This window comes from Bos javanicus, chromosome 21, assembly GCF_032452875.1.
Source record: "Bos javanicus breed banteng chromosome 21, ARS-OSU_banteng_1.0, whole genome shotgun sequence".
NCBI classification, from domain to species: Eukaryota; Metazoa; Chordata; class Mammalia; order Artiodactyla; family Bovidae; genus Bos; species Bos javanicus.
Genome location: NC_083888.1, coordinates 21,944,692 through 21,964,203, shown reverse-complemented (window position 1 = coordinate 21,964,203; position 19,512 = coordinate 21,944,692). Strand labels below are relative to the sequence as shown.

The 19,512-nt window shown below is 43.8% G+C and overlaps 1 long non-coding RNA gene across 1 annotated transcript in view; it reads right to left on the bottom strand.

Annotated features, from left to right (window-relative positions):
• The window catches only part of LOC133233918 (uncharacterized), a 32,682-nt gene that overhangs the window by 6,826 nt on the left and 6,344 nt on the right, over positions 1-19,512 (bottom strand). The window contains exon 2 of the long non-coding RNA XR_009731917.1: positions 14,177-14,351. This is a non-coding gene — a long non-coding RNA (uncharacterized LOC133233918). The remainder of the gene's footprint in view (positions 1-14,176; positions 14,352-19,512) is intronic.

Here is a 19,512-nt window from a genome sequence, read left to right as displayed (position 1 = left end):
CCCCCCGACACACACATACACACAAAACAAGTCTGTACATGCCCGCAAACTCCAGAGCTCCTAAGTAAATCAGGACTTCGATCTGTACTATGATGAGACTATCCTAATTGACCTTCCAGCCTCCAGCAAACTCCATCCAGTTCTGCACTCTGCTGTGAGGATCTTTCTGATCTTATCAGTGTGCTCTACTCAGTCATTCAGTCGTGTCCGATCCTTGCAACCCCATGGACTGTAACCAGTCAGGCTCCTCTGTTCATAGGTTTTTTTCAGGCAACAATACGGGAGCCTGTTGCCATTTCCTTCTCCAAGGAACCTTCTTGACTGGGAGATTGAACCCTCATCTCCTGCGTTGGCAGGCAGTTTTTACCACTGAGTCACCTGGGAAGCCCTGTTCTTGTCAGTGCCTTGCCTTAAAAAAAGTACCCGTCAATGCTCTTATTTGCTTATCACGTTGTATAATGCCTAACCTCCGTCTAATGGACCTTATCTTCTGAATCTATCACTTGCATATACCTCTTTCAGTCTCCTTTTCCCTAATTGTCTGTAGTCTATTGACCAAGCTGCACTTTCTCTCATTTCTGTACCATTGTCCCTGCTGCTCTTTCCATTTGGAACATTCACCCAAACTCCCTGCCTCCTCCCAAGGTTGGCAATCTTCTACTTATTCTTCTAAGCCCATTAATTCCTACCTTTTGGTCAAGCTTCCCTGACCTTCCCTGGTGTGAGGGAGTGTCTTCAAGTTCCCACCTTTGTGTTATCAGTACATTAGGCACCTCATACCATACAATCCTAGTTCTTGGATCTCAGGTGTACATGATGAGGTTAAATATGATCCATGGGTCAGGGACCCTATATTCTTTTGCTCATGTGTGACCATCTTTTGCTACTTATCCCACTTAAAAACTACAATTGACAACTTACATATACCCTCCCCCCAAATCCAGCGCTTAACCTTTCTTTTTCTTTCAGTTTTATTGAGATATAACTGATATGCAGCACTGTGTAAGTTTAGGTGTAGAGTTGTCTCCCAGGTTGTTGGAAGAGGGTGTTTGTTATGACCAACGTGTTCTCTTGGCAAAACTCTGTTAGCTTTTGCCCTGCTTCATTTTGTACTCGAAAGCCAAACTTGCCTGTTATTCCAGGTATCTCTTTGACTTCCTACTTTTGCATTCCACTCCCCTATGATGAAAAGAGTATGTTTTTCTGGTGTTAGTTCTAGAAGGTCTTGTAGGTCTTCATAGAACTGTTCAGCTTCAACTTCTTCAGCATCAGTGGTTGGGTTATAGACTTGGATTATTGTGATGTTGAATGGTTTACCCTGGAAACAAACTGAGATCATTTTGTCATTTTTGAGATTGCACCCAGTACTGCATTTTGGACTCTTGTTGACTATGAGGGCTACTCCATTTCTCTAAGGTATTCTTCCCCACAGTAGTAGATATAATGGTCATCTGAATTAAATTTGCCCATTCCCATCCATTTTAGTTCACTGATTCCTAAAATGTTGATGTTAACTCTTGCCATCTCCTGCTTGACACATCCAATTTACCTTGATTCATGGACCTAACATTCCAGGTTCCTATGCAATATTGTTCTTCACAGCATCAGACTTTCACCACCAGCTGCTGCTGCTGCTGCTGCTAAGTCGCTTCAGTCATGTCTGACTGTGCGACCCCAGAGACGGTAGCCCACCAGGCTCCCCTGTCGCTGGGATCCTCCAGGCAAGAACACTGGAGTGGGTTGCTATTTCCTTCTCCAATATATGAAAGTGAAAAGTGAAAGTGAAGTCGCGCAGTCGTGTCTGACTGTTCACGACCCCATGGACTGCAGCCTACCAGGCTCCTCCGTCCATGGGATTTGCCAGGCAAGAGTACTGGTGTGGGTTGCCATTGCCTTCTCTGTTTACCACCAGACACATCCACAATTGAACATCATTTCTGCTTTGACCCAGCCTTTTCATTCTCTCTGTAGCTATTTCTCTTCTCTTCCCAAGTAGCATATTGAACATCTACTGACCTGGAGGTCTCATCTTCCAGTGTCATATCTTTTTGCTTTCTCATACTGTTCATGGGATTCTCAAGGCAAGAATACTAGAGTGGTTTGCCAACCCCTTCTCCAGTGAACCACATTTTGTCAGAACTCTCCACCATAACCTATCCATCTTGGGTGGCCCTTCACAGCATGGCTTATAGCTTCACTGAGTTACACAAGGCTATGATCCATGTGATCATTTTGGTTAGCTTTCTGTGATTGTGGTTTTCATTTTGGAGTCTGTGGATTTGTAGTTCTTGCTTCTTCTGTCTGCCCTCTGATGGATGAGGATAATAGGCTTGAGCAAACTTCCTGATGGGAGGGACTGAATGTGGGGAAAACTGGGTCTTGCTCTGGTGGGCAGAGCCATGCTCAGTAAATCTTTAAACCAATTTTCTGCTGATGGGTGGGAATGTGTTCCCTCCTTGTTAGGTGTTTGGCCTGAAGCAACGCAGTCCTGGAGTCTACAACCTCTATGGTAGGGCTAATGGTGACCTCCAAGAGAACTTATGCCAATGCACATCTCCCAGGACTGCTGCTGCCAGTGCCCCTGTCCCAGTCAGCAGGTCACTGCCGAACCACCCCTCTACAGGAGACCCTCAAACACTCACAGGCAGGTCTGGCTCTGTCCCCTTTGGGGGTCACTGCTCCTTTCCCCTGGGTTCTGGTATGCACAAAGTTTTGTTTGTGCCCTACAAGAGTCTGTTTCCCCCAGTCCTCTGGAAATTTCTGTAATCAAATCCCTGTAAGTTTCTGTACATTTAGGTGGACAGCATAATGATTTGAATTCCATACATTATGAAATGATAACCACAATAGATTTGTAAACACCCATCATCTCTTACAGATACCTTACAAAAGAAAAAGGAAAAAAATTGTTTTCCTTGTGCTGAAAACTCTTAAGATTTCTCCCTTAACTTTCATATATAACATACCTCAGTATGTTATATGCTAAAATCTATGACTCATGTTGTACATTGCATCCCTGCTACTGGATGTTGAAAGCTGGTAACTTTGACCACCTTCATCCCATTCCCCCTCCCCATCCCCCTCCAAGTACCACCTCCTCTGGCAAGCACAAATCTAATCTCTTTTGCTTGGAGTTTGTTTGCTTGTTTTGGGGGAGGCTTCTTGAAGTATAATTGACCTACAACATTATGTTAGTTTCCTGGTGTCTGGTATGGTGATTTGATATTTCCATACATTATAGAATGATCTCCACCACATTGCTCAATCTTGTATTTATCATATTCTTGTTCTTAAAAATAATTAATATAAAAAATAAATATTTCATTATATATATATGTATATACATCAATGCTTGCTCATGTACCAAGTCACTTGGGTCATGTCCAACTCTTTTGAGACCCCATGGACCATAGCCTGCCAGGCTCCTCTGTCCATAGGATTCTTCAGGCAAGAGTACTGGAGTGGGTTGCCATACCCTTCTCTAGGGGATATTTCCAACCGAGGGATCAAACCCACCTGTCTTATTTCTCCTGCATTGGCAGGTGGGTTCTTTACCACAAGTGTCATCTGAGAAGTCCTATATATATCTATCTATCTATATATTTTTTTTACTGTACCACACAACTTGCAGGACCTTAGTTCCCTGAGCAGGGACTGAACCCATACCCTCAGCAGTGAAAGCTGTGGAGGCCTAACTACTGGACCACTAGACAATTCCCAAAAAATTATCTTTAAAAATTGTCCCAGCTTTATAAAAATTTAAAGTTAAAAGTCTTGCTTTTTAAGGGAACCCTCCTCTACTGTTGGTGGGAATGTACATTGTCCTTTTCTCATTAATTTTCAGGATTTCTTTATATGTTCTTTTAGTAATCTTTTGCATTTTTTCTTTTGTTGGAATTCAAACAGAAGAAAAAATATTTTAATTTTCAAAAATTTGTATAAAAGACCCTGATGCCGGGAAAGATTGAAGACAAAAGGGGAAGGGGATGGCAGAGGATAAGATGGTTAGATAGCATCACCAACTCAATGTACATGAATTTGAGTAAACTCCATGAGATAGTGAAGGACAGGGGATCCTGGTGTGCTGCAATGCATGGAGACACAAAGAGTCAGACATGACTTAGCAACTGAACAGCAACGAAAATGTATTTACATACAGACATAAGTATATAATTTTGTGTATGAACCTGTGCACATATTCCTAAAACATGTATTATTAACTATAGTTGCTTATTTAAAGGATATAATTCCTTACTTAATATCCTGGGATTTCTTTTTTTTTAATTCAACTATAGTTGATTAACAACATTGTGTTAGTTTCAGGTATACAACTTCAGACTCATTCCATTATAGGTTATTACAAGATAATGAATATAGTTCCCTGTGCTATATGGTAAATCCTTCTCATTTATCTATTGTATATATAGCAGCGTGTCCTGGGACTTCTTTTTTACTCTTCTTGTTTTATTGCTAAGATCCATCTCAGCTCTGTTGCATGTAGCTGAGTTTTTGTGGCTGCTGTAGACTATTTCGATGTGTGAATATGCTAATACTGCTTTGCTGCTGGCAGCAAACACTCTTGGTGCTCTGTGTTCTTCCCTTTGGCCCACATCTGGTTTTAGCTAAGTATGTGGTAGCCAGTTTCATGGGACCTCCCACTTACTGACAATGCCCACCACAAGTGCCAGGCCTGGGGCCTCTCCAATTTCTGCTCTACCGCCTTCTCAAAAGCCCTAAGAGCCTTCCCAGTCCTCTCCCAGCAGAGACTGAAAGTAAAGAGCCTTAGCCCTCAACTAATGGGGGATGTGAGCCAAGGGATAAATGCCCAGGCTCCTTTCCTTAAGATGGACAATTCTGGGAGGCATTTTGCATATTTCTCAGCGGTCTCTATGGAATCACATGCCTCACATTGGCTTTTCCTGCTGCTTTGCCTCAGCTCTCTCCCTCTTTTTCACTCCTCTGCCAGAGATCACTTCCCAAATAAATAACCTGCACCCAAGTCCTCATCCCAGTCTCTGCTTTGGGGGACCTCCAACTAACACAGCCACTTTACTGATAAGGAGCATTCAGATTGTTGCAAGTTTTTGCTATTGCCAATGTGCTACTAAGAATATTCATATAAAACCCACTGATGCACAAGTGCAAGAATTTCTCTTGCCTATTTACTTAGTTGTCTGTGTTGGGCCTTAGCTGGGGCATGCAGGATCTTCATTGAGTCACGTGGGAGCTTTCCTTTTGGTGCATGGACTCTCTAGTTGTGGTGCGCAGGCTCAGTATTTGTGGTGAGGGCTTAAATGCTCCATGGCATGTAGAATCTTAGCTCCCTAACCAGGAATCAAACCCACGTCACGTCCATTAAGGCAGATTCTTAACCACTGGACCACCAGGGACATCGCACAAATTTATACAGGAGTAAAATTGTTGGGTCAAAAGTTAAGTGAACTTTCAGCTTTACAAGATAATCCCAAACTGCTAATCAAAGTGGTTTTTACCAATTTACAGTTTCAACAACATTGTATAGGTGATCTTATTGTTCCAAATCCTCAACACTTGGTTTTGTCAGATTTCTTAATTTTCGTATCTCAGATAGATATCAAATAGAATCTCACTGTGGTCTCAATTTGTACTTCTTGCTGATTAATAAGGTTGAACATGTATTTGTATATTCATATATTCACATTTTTTGGACCATAAATGTTTCATCTTCTGAGAAATTCTCTTCAAATATTTTGCCCCTTTTTCTATTTGGTTGACTGTTCTTTCCTCTTTAATTTTACTAATTCTTTTGCAGTTATGTTTATTCTCCTTTGAAACTTAGATGCTCAAAACCAAATTAACTATAATCTTCACTGAATATTACCTTTTTCTTGCTTACAAAATTAATGCATGCTTATTTTTAAAGAAACATATCATACAGATATGTTTAACTTAGAAATTCTTCCTTACTATCAGCTCCATCCCACCTCCAAGAAGGAATAATTCCCATGAATATTTGGGGGAATTTTGTTGTCACATCTCTCACCCAGATTAGATTGATAATTTCTTAAGGGTAAAGCTGTGTTTGTTTTTAAATTATTCTTTTTTTTTTATTATTATTTTTAAATTTTGGCTATGCTAGGTCTTCATTGCGGCCAGTGGTCTTCTCTTGTTGCCCCGCAGAATGCAGGATCTTAGTTCCCTGACCAGGGATCAAACCCATGTCCCCTGCAGTGGAAGGCAGATTCTTAACCACTGGCCTGCCAGGAAAGTCCAAGGACTGTGTTGTATTCATCTTTATATCCTCTTTCCAGGCATAGTGCCTGGTTTAGAGCAGGAACACAATACATTATTGTTGAATGAATTGCTGAAAGCTGGGTTAGAACAGAAATTTTGAAGTTACAAGAAGACTTCAGTTTGGAACAGAGGATTTGTGTAAAAGTGGGAGATAGCACTGCTAAAATGTGTTGGGGTTTGATTACCCAAAGTCTTGGCCGTTGGGCCAGAGTGTTTGATTATCTTAGGGGCAGCCACCCGGGAAGACATTCAAGAATTTTCAGGTGGAGGGAGGTTATTTGTTTTTTGTTTTTAAACCAGCAACAGAGAATCTAACACTGATAATCCAGTCATCTAATGATGATATACAGGATATAAGGGGGAGGAGGTTGGAGAAAATGAAACTGAAGACAGAAAAATGAACGAATTGGGCTTCCCTGGTGGCTCAGTGGTAAACAATCCACTTGCCAATGCAGGAGACATGGGTTCGATCCCTGATCTGGAAAGATCCCACATGCCTCGGAACAACTAAACCCATGTGCCACAACTACTGAACCTGTGCTCTGGAGCCCGGGAGCCGCAACTACTGAAGCCCACAAGCCCTAGAGCCTGTGCTCCCCAAGAGAAGCCACAGCAATGAGAAGACCATGCACCACAACTAGAAAATAGCCCGGCTATCCTAGAGAAGAGCCCATGCAGCAACAAAGACCCAGCACGGCCCCCAATAAATAGATAAATAAAATTATTTTTAAAAAAGAAAAATGAATGAATCAAGAGGTTATTAACTTCTGGGGGAACCTAGATGCTCACGTAAAACATGAGAATGGTGTCTCTTTCAGAAAAATAGACATAAACCCAAACCCATTCACTTTTTAAGTACCCTTTGTTTGTGGGTTGGTTATTCTAAGAGTGAGAGAGTAAGAACCTGAACCGTGGGGACAGGATGTGTTCACTCATTCAGACATGTTTATCCATCTCCTACATGCAAGGCACCAGGCTGAGTACTGAGAACAGACACTGTCCAGTTGGGGTGTCAGGGGTACGATACAGCACAGCCGTCAAGAGCATAGACTCTGAGCCCAGCGGTCTGATTGCAAACCCCTGCCAGATGTTTGGAACCTTGGCTAATTTACTGAAGTTATCCACACCTTACAGGTGTTACAGAGGCAGGGCTGCCACCAGCCTCGTGATTAAGATGGGAATCCCACACCTGTATAAAGCACTTAGAATTCATGGCATGCAGGAAGTCTTGAGCAGAGCCCTAAGGCCGAAACCAGAGTGGAGAACAAGAAGAGGAAGCAGACAGCACGGGCTTGATTTCAAGAACTTTGGTTACAATAAAGGAGGAGAGAGAAGGTTAGAGGGGGAAGTGAGGGCAAGGAAGATTTTTCTTTCTTTCTTTCTTTCTTTTTTTTTTTATGCTGACAGGGAGGATGTAATGGAGTGGGAGAGGCTGAGGGCATATCACTGATGATCTTGTTCTTTCCCTCTAAGGTTACCCAGATGGCAGGAGGGGTAAAGGTGGAGGGCCCTGCTTTCAATAGGAAGCCGCTTCCGCTTGTAAGCTGGGGGAGTGTGGTGTGGCTGCAGGTGCTGGCTTTGAAGTAACCACAGGCAAGCGAGAAGGAATGTCACCCATGGGGGAGAGGCGAGGGGCAGTGGTGACTGGTGGGAGGTCTGAGGAGAGAGAAAAAATTGTGACACACCATTTAAAGATGGGATGGTCAGAAACTAGAGGAAAGAGACAAGACTGCCAGGTGCTGGGAAATGTGTCAGGATCCTGACCTGTCTGGGTGGGTAACTTCTCGTGGTGCTGGGAACCGCAGGAGGAGGGAAGCACCCAAAGAAGTGGTGGCAGTGGCGGCGGCTAGTTGCTCAGTCGTGTCCAACTCTTTGCAACCCCGTGGATGATAGCCAATGGGATTCTCCAGGCAAGAATATTGGAGTGGGTGGCTATTCCCTTCTCCAGAGGCTCTTCCTGACCCAGGGATTGAACCCCAGTCTCCTGTTTTGCAGGCGGATTCTTTACCATCTGAGCCACAAAGAAGCAGTGGTAAGTGCCAAGTGTCACGGGGGTGAAGTTGGGCAGAATGGGGGCGGTGGGGGATTTGCCAGTTGACTGGTCATGACTGAAGCAGCGTCTTGAGGGTCACTATAGTGTCAGAGCAGAGAGGAAAGGGACTTCCCTGGTGGTTCAGTGCTTAAGACTTTGCTTTCCAATGCAGAGGGTGCGGGTTGAATCCGTAGTCGGGGAACTAACATCCCACATGTCTTGTGGCCAAAAAATCAAAACATAAAACAGAAGCAGTGTTGTAACATTTAATAAAGATTTAAAAAATAGAACTATATTTGTAAAAAGAAAAAGAAAAGAAAGAAAGGAGAGAAAGAACTACAATGCAGTAGAACACACGCAAGCCGAGACCTCTGACTGTGAAATGAAAGGGCAAAGTAAGACATTAACCAGTCTAAGTCTTAACTTAATAAGAAGGTAACTAAATCAGTGACGTGTATTTTTCTTTCTAAAGGTTGGGAAAGCTATTTATATATAATTATTTAATTAATTTATTCATGATTTACCGGCCACAGCACTTGACTTATGAGAATCTCAGTTCCCCGACAAGGGATTGAACTCTGGCCCCCTGCAGTGGAAGTGTGGGGTCCTAACCACTGGACCACCAGGGAAGTCTCTAATTATTATTATTTCTTGATAAGGCAAAGGCAACAGTCATACATGCTGGCAGGAATAAGGCTCCCCAAGGTCAGCAGGGTTATGATAAAGGATAATGTGAAAATGTTAGCTGTTCAGTCATGTCCAATTCTTTGCAACTCCAAGGACAGAAGCCCACTAGGCTCTTCTATCCATGGGATTCTCCATGCAAGAATACTGGAGTGGGTTGCCATCCCCTTCTCTCCAGCCAAGGATCAAACCCTGGCCTGCAGGCAGATTCTTGATCATCTGAGCCACCAAGCATGATGTGGTCAAAAACAACTCCTCTGAACCAGGTGTTTTCCATTAGACTATGTTATCCCCAATTTATCGAGGAGGAAACTGAGGCTTAGAGGAGTGAAATCACTTGCCGCAAATCACTGCTAATAAGAGGCAGAGTCAGGGTAACATGGCTCTAAAGCACTGTCCAGTGGCTAAGACTCCACACTCCTAATGCAGGGGGCCGGAGTTCAATCCCTGGTCAAGGAACTAGATCCCATATGCTGCAACCACACACACACCCACAAAGAACAGAGAGATCCCACAGGCTGCAACAAAAATCCCACTTGCCACAGTGAAGACCTGATGCAGCCAAATAAGCATATTTAAAAATAATAATAAAGCACCAACACTTGCCTACCCCTATACTACAGACAGAGCTTCCCTGGTAGCTCAGCTGGTAAAGAATCTGCCCGCAATGCGGGAGACCTGGGTTGGGAAGATTCCCTGGTGGAAGGCATGGCAACCCACTCCAGTATTCTTGCCTGGAGAATCCCATGGACAGACGAGCCTGGGAACCTACAGTTCATGGGGTCGAAAAGAGTCAGACGCAACTAAGCACAGCACAGCACAGCACACTACAGACAAGCAGAAAAGTTGGCACTTCTGGGGAGGAGGATGGTTTGTGTTTCTTTAGAATAACTCTCCTTCCAACTCACATAGGTAAGCCTATGGACTTTTAAAGTTGGCATGACTGAATTTGCAGGAACATGGATGGACCTAGACAGTGTCATACGGAATGGAGTAAGTCATACAGAGAAGAAGAAATATCCTGTGACATCCCTTATATGTGGAATCAAAAAGAAATAATAAAAACGAACTTACAAAACAAAAAAAGACAGACTTAGAAAATGAACTTATGGTTGCTGGGGGAAGGCATAGTTAGGGAGCTGGGGATCGACATCTACACACTGCGATATTTAAAATGGATAACCAACAAGTTCCTATTGCACAGCACAGGGAACTCTGCTCAATGTTATGTGGCAGCCTGAATGGGAGAGGAGTTTGGGGGAGAATGGATACATGTATGTGTGTGGCTGAGTCCCTTCACTGTTCGCCTGAAACTATCACAACACTGTTAATCGGCCATACCCTAGTATAAAATAAAAAGTTTGAAGGACAAAAAACAATGCAAAGAAATAAAGTTGGCATGATTGAGATAGTCTCACTTTACATAGAAGAAAATTCAGGTCAGAGAATTGAGCTGACCACTCTGTAGTAAGAGGATTTCTTGGTGTGGTCAAAAAAGTTACACTGAAGACTTGGGACAATTGAGTGGCCAGTTGATCCATCGAGCCCTCCACCCAAATGGTTGCTTCATGGAAGAATTAACCTTCTCTTAATTTAAGGGAGTAGAGGGGAAAACAGTTTGCACATATTGACAAGTTGTTTCTGACAATGACCAACATAAGGCTTTTATGGTGTATTTTCTCATCTATCGGTGTTTTCTGAGAGATGACGTCAAAATATCTTCCTAAAGAAAAAATAGATCTCAGTACTTCCCCAGGCAGTGGCTAAGACTCTCCCTTCCAATGCAGGGGATGAGGGTTTGATTCCTGGTCTGGGAACTAGATCTCAAATGCCGCAACTAAACAAAAACAAAAAAACCAGTGATCCTGCATGCCACAACTAAGACCCAGCAAAGCCATATAAATAAACAAAAAGAAAAAGAAAAAACAGATTTCATTTCTTTTTGCCAAACTCCCACATGCAACAAAAACAAATTAAACTAAAACCAAGCCTTACGCCAGAGGTAACTACGTAGTTGCACGGTCAGGTCACAGGCTCCAGCCAGGGTGAGGGCTTTGGTGAGCAAACTGGGCGCATAGGCCCCAAGGTCAGGACACAGGGCACAGAACCTGTTGCCACACCAAAGTCGCAGCCCCAGAGGTCACACCAAAGGCAGTGGAGAGAAAATTCCAGGGTTCAAGGGCATTTCATAGACCAGGAAAGGACTGGAAAAGCAGATCTGAGCAGAAAACAGGTAGCCACCTGACCTAGTTTGAGAATTAACCTCTCCATGCACACAAATGCAATTTTAAATTATCTGGTAGCCATCTTGGGTCTTCCCCGATGGCTCAGCTGATAAAGAATCCGCCTGCAATGCAGGAGATACAGGACATGCGGGTTCGATCCCTGGGTCTGGAGAAGAGCATAGCAACCCACTCCAGTATTCTTGCCTGAAAAATCCATTGGACAAAGGAGCCTGGTGGACTACAGTCCAAAGGGTTTCAAAAAGTTGGGCACGACTGAGCCATCTTAAAAAGTAAAAAGAAATAAGTGAAATTAAAATTAATGCATTTTATTTAATTCAATATATTAAAAGTGTTATCATTTCAACTTATAACGAAGAGAACCAATAGCTTACATTTCTTTTTTTCATCCTGAGTCTTCCAGATCTAGCACGTATTTTTTACTTGCAGTATATCTCAGTTTAGACTGACCCCGTTTCAGGTGCTCCGTGGACCTTGTATCCTTAGCCCTGGCTTAGAGAAAATCATACTCAGCATTATGACATTGAAGTATTTTGTCTATATATTTTTCTTTTCTTCCTTTCTTTTCTTTCTTTCCTTGAAAACATGTTAAATTAGGTAGGGCTGAATTATGAAGGAAGTGGGTGAAAATTCATATTCTGAGACTCTCCAGTTTGAAATTTTAAATGTTTTAGGTTCAGCTTTCCTGGTGGCTTCCCCGGTGGCTCAGACAGTAAAGAATCCGCCTGCAAAGCGGGAGACCTGGGTTCCATCCTTGAGTTGGAAAGATCCCCTGGAGAAGGGAATGGCTACCCACTCCAGTATTCTGGCCTGGAGAATTCCATGGACAGGGAGCCTGGCAGGCTACAGTTCATGGGGTTGCCAAGAGTTGGACACGACAGAGTGACTTACACACATACAGCTCTCTTTCTATCCCCGAGAGATGGCTTTAGTGTTTGTTTGTTGTTTGCTTAGCCCCAAGCTGCACAGAATCCCTTGGGAAGCTAACGAGGCAGGGAATGCATGCAGGCGCCAGCTGCCAGATGTTCATTCCTTCTGTTCACTTGTTCGTTTCTTTCTTTTTACTCTTAACAACAGTTACTAAACATCAACTATGGGTCGGTTGTGCCCAGGGCTACTTTTACAGGCATATTTCCTAGCTTGTGAAACCTACAACTGTGCAGAAAAGCCAGGCAAACAATTAACATATTAATAAAATGTAGTAAATGTTGTGATAGGGGAAATATGAAGGTCTGAGTGGCTGCTTTCCTCTCTCTCTCAATGGCTCAGTCGTGTCTCTTTTGCACCCCTATGGACTGTAGCCCACCAGGCTCCTCTGTCCATGGGATTCTGCAGGCATGAATGCTGGAGTGGGTTGCCATTTCTGACTCCAAGGGATCTTTACTTGGTAGAATAATTTGAGCCATCTTGGAGAGATAAGAGAAAGCCTTTGGGGTGGAGGAGGGGACAAAGATTGCCTAAAGAACAGCTAGGAAAAGGGAGAAGAGAGGGCTCAAAAATGCTCGAGGCAGAAACAGCAGAGGTAGGGGAGGCCTGGCATCCTTTTGTGGAACTGAAAGAAGCTGGGCACAGCTGGGGCCTCAGGGTGAGAGGTAAGGCTGGTATGGTGCATTTTTCTCTGGGCAGTCTAGTTAGCAGCTGGAAGGAGTTGGAAGGAAGGATGTTGACAAATCTGGAATAGGGCAGGCCCAGCCCAGGAAGTACTCTACCCCAAAAGTATTCCTCCACCCGTTCAGTTCAACTTTCCTAGTTACAGACTCACGTGGGTTAACAATCTCTTCTTTAAAAAAGCAAGAATTTCTCCCACAGTGACTATTCTTTTTCTGGATTATATCAGGCCTTGAAACCGTACATTTGATTCAGATAACTGGGCATGATTGAAGTTCAGTGTACCAAAGGACAGATAAAAGGACATATAAAATATGGCAGTGGAACTAATGAAGGCATGTTAATTCTGCCCCAGGGAGGTCTAAGCAGGCTTCACAGAGCAGATGACACTTAAACAAGGTCTGGAAGAAGGAGGAGCTTTTCAGGCCTCCACGTGGAAGTACATCCTAACAATGATAATTATTTATTATCAAACCAGTCAATCTTAAAGGAAATCAACCCTGAATATTCATTGGAAGGACCGATGCTGAAGGTGACTTTAGTTCAGTTCAGTTCAGTCGCTCAGTGGTGTCTGACTCTTTGCGACCCCATGGACTGCAGCATGCCAGGCCTCCCTGTTCATCACCAACTCCTGGAGCTTACTCAAACTCATGTCCATTGAGTCAGTGATGCTATCCAACCATCTCATCCTCTGTCGTCCCCTTCTCCTTCCGCTTTCAATCTTTCCCAGCATCAGGGTCTTTTCAAATGAGTCAATTCTACGCATTAGGTGGCCAAAGTACTGGAGTTTCAGCTTCAGCATCAGCCCTTCCAATGAAGAGCAGACTCATTGAGTGACTGAACAACAATTTATTTATTTGGCTGCACTGGGTCTTTGTTGCTGCATGTGGGCTTTTCCTAGTTTCGACGAACAGGCTTCTTGTTACAGTGACTTTTTCCTGTTGCAGACTGCAGGCTTAGTAGATGCGGCACACAGGCACCTGGGGAAATCCATTCAGACCAGAGATTGAACTGGTGTCCCCTGCATTGCAAGGTGGACTACCAACTACTGAACCACCAGGGAAACCCCAATAAATATTATTTACTAAGTGTCAGGTACTATTCTGGGGCTTCCCTGGTGGCTCAGATGGTAAAGAATCTTTCTGCAATGCCAGAGACCTGAGTTTGATCCCTGGGTTGGGAAGATCGCCTGGAGAGGGGCATGGCAACACATTCCAGTATTCTTGCCTGGACAGAGGAGCCTTGCGGGCTACAGTCCATCAGGTCGCAGAGTCAGACACGTTGAGAGACCAACACTTTCACTGTTCTAGTGATTTACGTTCTTAGCTCACTTGACCTTGTTTTGGGGTTGTGCTGGGTCTTTGTTGTTGAGCTTGGACTCTCTCTGGTTGTGTCGAGCCGTCTTCTCACTGCAGCGGCTTCCCCTGTTGCAGAGCACGGGCTCTAGGTGCATGGGCTCAATCATTGCAACCTCATAGGCTTAGTTGCCCCGATGCATGTGAAATCTTTATCTTCATTAAAAAAAAAAAAAAAAAACCTTAATACCACAATCCCTGTTTACAGATAAGGAAACTGAGGCACAAAGAAGTTAAAATAACTTGTCTATAGTCGTGTAGTTTGTAAAAGGTACAGCAGTTTGGTCCAGAACTCACTTCTGTGCTCTATGACATCCTGGGGCAGCAAGTGTTCTCATAGGCCTGGATTGTAGGGTGAAGGATGGCAAGGAATCAGAGATCAGGGAGGCAGTGGCCAAAGCATACTGAGTTTCAGCACTCAAAGTAGCCTTTAGGTTAATCTTTCTTAATGCTTGAGTGCATGTAGGAATGATTGCTAATGATCATTTCTTTGCATGTGGTTACATTAAGCGAACATTATATTCAAATCCAAATTTACACAAACCACATTTCCAGTAGTGATTTATTGCCTCAACAGATTCCCACAGGATCCCTAAGCTACCAAGAGGAGCTAACCCCTGTCATTAGCCACAAGATGCAAAAGCTCTAGAGATAATTCATCAGTGACAACTGAGTGGGTGGAAGCCCCAGTTAGGGGGAGGGGCTACGGTTGGCTGCCCCCCTTATTCTCCTCGCTTCACACACAAGACCTCCACGTTCACAACATGGCAGGACTTCTTTGGTGGTCCAGTGGCGGAGACTCCATGCTGCCAACGCAGGGGACCTGGCTTTGATCCCTGGTCAGGGAACTGGATCCCACATGCTGCAACCAAGAGTTCACATGTCGCAACTGAAGACTGAAGGTCCTCCATGCCACAACTAAGACTGTTTGCAGCCAAATGAATAAATATTTTAAATGTGTGTGTATATGTATATGTACATATATGTGTGCCAAGTTACTTCAGTCATGTCTGACTCTGTGACTCAATGAACTGCACCCCGCCAAGCTCCTCTGTCTGTGGTATTTGTCAGGCAAGATACTGGGGCAGGTTGCCATGCCCTCCTCCAGGGTATCTTCCCAACTCAGGGATGGAACCCAAATCTCTTATGTCTATTTCGTTGGCCCAGGGGTTCTTTACCACTAGCACCACCTGGGAAGCACATTTATATATATAATGAAAAATTAAAACCAAACAAACAAAAAACCCATGCCTTTCTCCTAAGAACTAAAAAGCAAACAGCAAGGCCCCTTCTCCTTTTAGCCACAGCACAATGGCCAAACAGGAAATTGATGCCCCCCACCCCCCACCACTTGCACACACATACCAGTCCGGAAAGCCGAGCTTCCTTCTCCCAGCTGCCCCTGCAGCTGTCCAGGACTTTTTAAAGAGAGCTCTCTGAAACTCACCCAGGGAGACTTGAGTGACCTTAGTAATACTCTCTACACAGAAGACACCTTTGATTTGGGGGAGTGATACTTCTTCCTGATGCCTCATGTTATACAGAGCAACTTCATTACTATTTTTTTTTAAATAGTTACAATTACTTTATTATTATTAATTGTTTCTTTGGCTGCACTGGGTCTTAAATGCAGCATGTGGGATTTAGCTGCCTGACCAGGGATTGAACCCCAGGGCTCTTGCATTGGAAGCAGGGAGTCTTAGACACTGGACCACCAGGGGAATCCCAGCAGACAATTTGAAACCAAAGTTTCTGATGTCTGTAGCCACTGGGTTGGTAGGCAGAAAGTCCCATTTCTTTAGCCTCTGACCTGATCTTGGGGAGGTGGGGTGGATGGGTCCCCCCTCAGCAAACCCAGATAGATCCTTTTGGGAGGCAGCACTGGGGAAGAGCTAGACACCCAGTGTGACCTGGGCACTAGCCTACCCAATATGCCCGGGGCCACTTCCTTTCCTGTCAGGGTCACAGGGAGACCTTCTCTTTCTACTCACCACTTCCTTCACTGGGGGATGGTCAAGGAAAACTGGGTGAGATCATAGCTTTTTTTTTTTTTTTTTCTTGAATAGAGTTTTCCAAAATGGCGTCACCTTTGCTTCTGCTGGTAAACACCCTTGATTTGTATAGAAGTGACTTACCGAGGTTCAATTATATAATGACAGGCTTTCTTAGGCCTGAGCATTTGGATATCAGCTGAATCCACTTCCTGTTTTTAATAATTATTAGCATTTATTGCCACTTAGCATTTGTCATGCATTGTGCAAACAGCATTAGCAACATGTACGGTCTTGTGTAATCTTCGAATGATGAAATTATTTTTATTCCCCATTTTACATGCCAGAAAAGTGAGGATAAAAATAGTTAATTAATTGGCCCAAGATCACACAGCCAGTGAGTGGATTAATTTGTGATTCAAAGTCGAGTGGATCTTGGACTTTCCTGGTGGTCCAGTGGCTCTGTGCTTCCAATGGAGGGGGCCTGGGTTGGAGCTCTGGTCAGGGAACTAAACACCACTTGCCGAAACTAAGAGTTCGAATGATCCTGCATGCCGCAACTAAGATCCAATGCAGCCAAATAAACAAACAAAACCCCCCAAAACCAAGCAAAGAAAAAGTTAAATGGGCCTGACTTATACTCCATGTTTCCTTCAGGCAGGCCAGCAGAATATATGTAAAGAAAAATACCAGACATGCCATTGTGATTGATGGGGTCCAGAAGACTTAGGTGTTTGGAAAGATTGGCAGTCCGGTGAGCAGAGAAAATAGCAAGTCAGAGACCCGCATTTGGAAAAGTTCATTCCTGAGGCTTCACATCTTATGTAGTGTGGTATCACCTGTCCTAAATATCTGAATTATTTTCATAAGAGGTACTGTTTCTATCCTAACACTGCAGGGAAGCCTCATTAAGCCTTTCCAGATCCACCCAGTTTACATTAATCTCTCCAGGTCCTCTTCCTTCCTGACGGATTCTTTTCATCCCAATTATTTCTTACTGAGCCTCCCTTTTATTCAAAACTGTAAGCTCCCAAGGAATGAAAACCGGGAGTTAGCCATCTCCCCACACCTAACCCCATTTCTAACCTGTGCTGGACATTATGCTTCCTTTATTACAATACCAAGCTGACCTAGCTGTGGTCCAGCTTCCCTAAAGAATTTCCTTTGAGTAAGGCCATGCCTGAAAAAGTCTTTCTTCTATGAGTTTCAATAGCATGTATAGGCTGACAGTTATATGTAGCTTGTTTCCTTTCATAATAGATACCTTTTTCTTCTGCTGCTGCAAATGATACTGAAAACCCTTCAAGAACGAGGGCTATATCTTCTGGGTTTTTTTTTGGCCATGCCATGTGACATGTGGGATCTAGCTCCCTGATCAGGGATGGAATCTGTGCCCCCTGAAGTGGAAGTACAAGAGTATTTGGCAATTTTTTTTAGCATTTTTAATTTTATTTTTTTAACTTTTTATTTTGTATTGGGATATAGCTGATTAACAAACAATGTTGTGATAGTTTCAGGTACACAGAGAAGGGATTCAGCCACACATAAACAGAAGCATGGAGTCTTAACCACTGGACCACCAGGGAAATTCCCTATATCTTCTGCTTTTTATTTCAATAAATCCACTTTCAGCCTTGAGCACACACTGTGAATCTGAGTGAGGGTAATCCTATCCTTAAAGTCATCCTTGATCCATCTGTCTCTGGAAGGGCTGGGCCTCCACTCATTCATTTGACAATCTTTCTTATGTGTTTGTTTCACCTAAGAAGTTGGGAGTAAAAAGATAAGCTTTAAAGCTCTTGCCCCCAGGAAACTCAGAGTCTGGTGAGAGCAACAGATACACAATGTGCAACTACACAATACACAAACGATGGTAAGAATGCAAACAGAAGTGCAGTGAAGGCTTCCCAGAGAAGGTGGTGAATGACTTGAATCTGAAAGGCAAGGAGGAATAAAAAGTGCTGGGTGGGCTTTCCTGGTGGTCTAGTGGTTAAAGAATCTGCTTGCCTAGTGCAGGGTTTGATCCCTGTTCTGGGAAGATCCCACATGTCCCCAGAGCAACTAAATCCGTGCGCCACAACCACTGAGCTCTGGCTCTTGAGCCCATGCTCCTCAACAAGAGAAGGCACCGCAATAAGAAGCCCTCTTATGGCAACTAAAGAGTAACCACGAATCAGCGCAACTAGAGGAGACCCAGCACAGCCACAAAAAAAAAAAAAAAACTTAAAAAAAAAATGCTGGGGTGAGATGGAGGAGGCATCTCTTTTCAGGCAGAGGAGGCAACTTACACAAAAGTGAGAGCATGTGGCATTCAGGGAAAGGAGAGGGAGAAAGGGGCCAGATCACAAAGTGTCTTTTGTAGCATGCTAAGGAATTTGACATATCCTGCGAGTCAGGAGGATCTACTGAAAGATTTTATGTAAGAAAGTAACATCACCAAATTAATGGCTTGGATAAATCACTCTGGCTGCAGTATGGAGGGTAGATTGGAGTAAGGCAAGACCTGGAGCAAGACTGCAGGTCGGAAGACAGATTAGGGCTTCACTGCAATAATCAGGATAAGTGAAAGTACCATGAACCAAGGTAATGACAGTGGGAATGAAGAAAGTGGTCAAAGAGAGATATTAAGAACGTAGGGGACTTCTCTGGTGGTTCAGGGGCTATGACTCCAAGCTCCCATTGTAGGGGGCCCTGGTTCTATCCTCAGTCAGGGAGCTAGATCTCACATGCCACAACTAAGACCCAGTGCAGCCAAATAAATGAATTTCAGTGCAAAACCCAGGAAAATCAGGATAAGTTGGTTATCCTAGATTCATTCTTTTCTCTCTTGGATCATTCACTCTGGTAGAAGGTAGCTGGCATGTTGTAAGCTGCCCTAAAGAGAGGTCCACATGGCAAGCAACTGAAGGAGACCTATGGGAAACAGCCAAGTAGGAACTGAGGCTTCAATCCATTGGCCCAGGAATAACCAAGACCTACCAACAATTACATGAGTGAGCATGGAGCAGACCCTCCCTCAGTGAAGCCTTCAGACGAGACGGCAGCCCCTCTGGATAGTTTGACTGTAACTTTCGGAGGGACTTTGAACCTAAACCTCTGGTAGGTGAGGGCGGTCCCAAATTTCTGACCCACAGAAACAGAGATAATGTTTCTTGTTTTAAGTTGCTAGGTTTGGGGGTGATTTGTTATACAGAAATAGATAACTAATTCATCAGATCAATGAAAATGAGGGGAAAAGGGTGTGCTAGGTTTCCAGGACCTACCACAGTAGGATGGCTTTCTCTAGCAGCCCTAGGCAACTCCAGACAATGTGTTTGTCTACTTTA